Here is a 6,000-nt window from a genome sequence, read left to right as displayed (position 1 = left end):
ATTTAAGCACAATAAAATTAATATTACTTTCAAATACTATGCTAACAGAACTTGAATAGATTATACATAACACATGGTTTCACTCTTGTGTTAAAATCATAACCAGTAGAGAAAAAAATTAATAATAAAATATTTTAATGATAACAATGCAGTTATAGCATACAATAATAATTAGCAGCCTGCAGCAAACAGACATAAAATCATTGAGTAATTTTACATAGGCATTCAATGTATATATTTACTAATAAAGAAATAAATGTGGCTAGAGCTTTAGTCTTATTATTTGACAAGGTAATATGTCAAACTTTTGAGCAAAATAGATTCATGTCACAATGCTATATAACAAAAGCCCAGCAAGTGAATGGCAGAACGACCAGTCGCTATGGTGGGCACTGACCACTAGGGAAGATGCTCAATGCAGGAGCTGCCTCTGGTGGTCAGTGTGCTCCCACAGCAGGAACAGCTGCTCAGAGGGTGGGTCCCCAGCGGCTTGGCTAACCAGGATGAGCAGCGGCTCCTGCAGCGGGCCCCACCAGTGCACAAATCCCGTGCACTGGGCCTCTAGTTTCATTTTAAACAAAGATGAATGCCAAGCAAGAAGAATCCCAGAGTTTCCATTTACCTAAAAATATTCTAATTATATTAATTGAGAACTTAATTTGCATCTCATGTTCTAATGTGGAATCGTAGTAGACAAGATTTCTTCTTTTTAAAAATTTTTCTTTATTTTTGAAAGCATTACAGATGTCCCTCTTTTTCCTCCCCATTGACCTCCTTCCTTCCCACTCCTGCCCCCTTTTTAGGCCTTCACCCCACTATTGTCTGTGTCCATGGGCTAATCATATATGTATATAAACTATTAGGTTGACCTCTTCCCTCTCCCACCACATTCCTCTGAGGATCCTCAGTGTGTTGCCTGCTTCCATGACTCTGAATCTATTTTGTTTGTCGGCTTATTATGTTCATTAGATTCCACATATAAGTGAGATCATGTGATACTTGTCTTTCTGTGACTGGCTTGTTTCACTTAGTGCAATACTCTCCTAGTACCTCCATGCTGCCTTAAAGAGTAACAGATCCTTCTTTTTACAGCTGCATAGTATTCCATGGTGTAAATGTACCACAGTGTTTTTATCCACTCATCTACTGATGGACACTTGGACTATTTTCAGATCTTAGCCACTATAAATTGCACTGTTCTGAACATAGGGTGCATATATTCTTTCTGATTGGTGTTTTGGGTTTCTTAGGATATATTCCTAGAAGTGGGATCACTAGGAATATGGCAGTTGCATTTTAAATATTTTTAGGAAACTCTACATTGTTTTGCATAGTGGCTGAACCAATTTGCATTCCACCAGTAGTGTACTAGGATTCCCTTTCTCCACACCCTTGTCAGCACTTATCATTTGTTGATCTATTGATGGTAGTCATTCTAGCAGGTGTGAGGCAGTACCTCATTGTTATTTTAATTTGCATCTCTCTGATGATTAGTGACTTTAGGCATTTTTTCATGTCTCTTGGCCATTTGTATGTCCTCCTCAGAGAAGTGTCTATTTAGGTCTCCTGCCTATTTTTATTGGGTTATCTGCCTTCCTATTGCTGAGTTGTATATATTTTGACTATTAACCCCTCATCAGCTATATCATTGACAAATATGTTCTCCCATACAGTGGTTTTCCTTTTCATTTTGATGCTAGCTTATTTTGCTGTGCAGAAGCTTTTGATTTATGTAGTCCCATTTGTTTCCTTTTTTCTTTGTTTCTTTTGCCCTCAGCATTGTATCAGTGAACATTTTGGTACATGAGATATCTGATATTTTGCTGCCTATGTTTTCTTCAAGGATTTTTATTTTTTTTTAAGCTTACGTTTATCCATTGTGAGTTATTCTTGTGTATGGTGTAAGTCAGTGGTCTAGTTTCATTTTTCATGCAAACACCATTTACTGAAGAGACTGTTTTTACTGCATTGTATGCTCTTGCTTCTTTTGTCAAATATTAATTGAGCATAGTGGCTTGGGTTGATTTCTGCATTCTCTGTTCTGTTCCATTGATCTATATGCCTCCTCTTGTGCTAGTGCCAGGCTAAGGTTTATTCTTTTTATGATGATTTGCTTCATTCTTCAGCACTAAGGTGACTTTTGTTTTAAGAACTTGAAGGCTGGTTTTGAGTTATGATTTAATTAACTTATTTATTATTAAATTGAGTTATTATTGAACTGACTTCTCTTTACCTAGAAATGGGAAAACAATTGACTTCTCCATAGGCTCAAACATCCATCTAATTAAACAAAGAGAAAGAAAAAAAAAGGAAAAATAAGTGCATACATCTAAATAATAAAATATAGGGTTCTACTTTTGTCTTTTTACCTAATATATTTCCATATATAAACAAGATAGACTCCTATTTATTTTGTCACCCTGTATTTCACACATAACTAGGATTAAAGTCCACTTTCTGATAGAATTTTCAAACACCAGTATATATAACTACAGAGAAATTGGTCTTAAATTTTTTTGCTTGGCCGGGTGTGGTACAGCAGTTGATCATCAACCCAGGAACCAAGAAGTCACCAGTGTGATTCCCAGTTCAGGATGTGAGCTCAATCCCCAGTAGTGGCCATGCAGGAGGCAGTTAATCAATGATTCTTTCTCACCATTAATGTTTCTATCTCCATCTCCCTTCCTCTCTGAAATCAATAAAAATAAATTTTAAAAATGTTTCCAACTTGCACTAAATAAGAACCACATAATTTTAGAGTAATGAAATATTACTAATTTGAAAATAACATATGGATTTAGGAACTTAAAATAGAAGAAAGAGAAGGAAACTTTTGTAATGCTAGAAAGTAGTAAGCCAGCCTGAATAATGGAGGCCATGACTGGGGAAGAAGTGTTGATAATAATTTATTATTGATTGAATAATAATCAACCATATAAAGAGTTAAGAAACTCAGTAAACATTAACATGGAAAATTCCCCAATATGTATGGAAACTTAAAAATAAAGTGCAAGATATTTCCCCCTCCTTTGTCCACCTCCACCAAACCCTAAATCCCCCTTTCCTCTGGTTATCAGCACACTGTTATCTGTGTCTAGGATATACTGATGCACAATAGACATTATGAAAGAATGCTCAACATCACTAATCACCAGTGAGATGAAAATTAAAGCCACAATGAGATATTACCTCACACCTGCCAGAATGATTACCAGCAATAAATCAACAAACAATTGCTGGCAAAGCCTTTTTTAAAAGAAAGGATTTATTGGGCCATATAGGACCAGGTCCTGGGACATGAAGTCCAAAACAGAAGCAGCAGCAGTAGGTAGAAAAGGCAATGTGTCCATTGTCAAAGAGTTGAGGAGCACTTCAAATTTTTTATTTAAAGAGAGAGAGGGAGAATTTGTTGTTCCACTTGTTCATGCATTCATGTTTTTATATGTGCCCTGACTAGGAATCAAACCACAACCTTGGTGTATCAGGATAACGCTCTAACCCACTGAACAACCTGGCCAGGGCGGAGGAGTACTTTTTATACATTATGTTTTGGGGAAGAAACATGTAAATTGCTTTGAAAGAATTTATATTTGCTACAGATGAGGAGATGGGATAAGGTAAAGTGTGGTCAGTTCTATAATGGGAGCACCGCCTGTAAGGAAGGAATATTTATTACTTTTGATTGGTTACAGGCAACAGTCCTGAAAATTTATGCAAATGCAGGATGCAGTGGTAGTCTATTGGTGGGCCACTAGACTCCTGGATGTTGATTCAAAGCTCCAACACCCATTCAGGAATGTGAGCAGTTTTTTGTCAGCTGGCCCTCAGCTATTAACAGGCTAACTGCTCTCTCTCTCTCTCTCTCTCTCTCTCTCTCTCTCTCTCTCTCTCTCTCATTCTCCAGCTGCTGTAATTTAATTTTGAACACAGACTTTTTTGGTCAATATGATTTAAAGGTATGTTCAAATGGTGGGGAAAGAATGTACATAAAAATTTACTTATAACTCTGGGTGGTGGACATACAGTGCAATATACAGATCTTATAACATAGAAACTCACACCTGAAGCCTATGTTCATGTTGACCAAAGTCACCCCAATCAATTTAACAAATAGAAGTTAATAATTAAAAAATTTACTTACATAATCATAGTTTTGAAATTTATGCATTCTATTGATAATTTCCTCTCTTAAAGCATGGGTATTGGATGGGAGACTATGATGGGAAGATTTCTCACTGAATATACAGGGTGTTCCCAAAACACTTTAGCAGTGATAGCTCAATTTTGAAAATGAAATATATTTTCATAAACAATGCCTTTATAATTATTCAAAGTGTGTGTATACATTTGGAGGGGCACTCTATTTTTACTTTTATTTTTTATTAAATTTATTGGGGTGACATTGATAAACAACATTATACAGATTTCAAGTGTACAACTCTATCATTCATCATCTGCATATTGCATCATGTGTTCACCACCCAAAGTCAAGTATCCTTCACAAGAAATTAATCGTTTCCTCTCTTGAATCATGAGTAATAGGAGACTACGATGGGAGGATTTCTCACTGAATATCTAGATGATAGATAGATAGATAGATAGATAGATAGATAGATAGATAGATAGAAAATAGATAGTAAATAGATAGATGATAGATAGATGATATTCTTTTTCACTTTAAAAAATGTTTAACTATGAAAATATATTTCCTATAAAAATTAGATGTATATTTAAAACAGCATGGTTTGTTCTATCATCTTATCTTGTCTGAGTCATTTCCAGCTCTTTCCTCACTCATGGTTATTGTTTTTTGCTCTTCTTCTTGCCTGGAATGCCCCTCTGTCTGGTATCCCATAGCTACATTTATTTGGTTATTCAGACCTCAGCTTAAATGTCACCTCCCCAGAGAGCATTTTTCTAATAATAAAAAAGAATGCCCTTCTTGTGTCCATTCATTCTCCAAAATATCACTGTTACAGTAATTTATTCCCTGGCAATTTTTTGCCCATTTTCTTTGCTCTTTGACTGGCTCCTTTCACTAGAATGTAAAATCCCTGAAACCAAGAACCTTAACTATCATAATCAGTGCCAAATTGCTCACCCACCTATTCAGTAGGTCTTCCAAAGAATAAATATTCAAACTTTTGTGAAATGAAGAGAATTTATGGACATAGACAACAGTGTGCTGGTTGTGGGGATGGATGGAGGTGGTAGAGGATAAGGTATTATGGGAAAAATAAAATTAAATTTAATTAAAAACAAAATTAAAAAGAATAAAAAACAGAAATACATGAGTGGGCAAAAATAGGTTTACAGTTTTTAATATGTAAAATAACAGAACAAATAAATAATAATACAAGAACAAACTCTGTTTCACATACTCACAACTGTAAACTACTTTTGCCAACCTCTGTACATTTCCGATTTTTCAGATTGGGAATCATCTGAGGAAGCATGTAACATTTTCCCAAGAAATAACCCTCATGGGTGGGGCCAGAACTATGATCTTGCCTTTTGAGTTCCATTCTTGTGATATTTTCACTATTACTGGATGTCTTGCTTAATAAACTAGCACGGGTCAATCTGAGCTCCACCCATTAAAACACAGACGTCTTTCTTCTTAATGTTAGGCAATTGCCTAAGATGAAAAAGGTTTCTCGGCAGAGACTAGAGGGCTACTGTTGACTCGTAGTTAGATCTCGTTACTTTTAATGAATTCTAAAGCATTGTGGTGTGGTGAATTATGAGAAGTGAGATCCCTGAGAAGTCTGTAATTATATAAAACACAACAAACACAAAACAATAAACTTTCACATAAACAAAATGACATATGTTCAAAGTTATTTATTTGCAGCACAGATTATAATAGGAATAAAAACTACAATACCATTATCGCCATCTCTTTACTTCTTTCTTCCACTTTCCCACATCTTCCACTGCATTACTGTCTGAACTGGACATAGATTTGAATAAAAGTATACTTGATAGTATATTGTATTT

The sequence above is a fragment of the Myotis daubentonii genome, chromosome 1 (assembly GCF_963259705.1).
Source record: "Myotis daubentonii chromosome 1, mMyoDau2.1, whole genome shotgun sequence".
NCBI lineage: Eukaryota > Metazoa > Chordata > Mammalia > Chiroptera > Vespertilionidae > Myotis > Myotis daubentonii.
Note: the sequence above shows the minus strand (reverse complement) of the source record.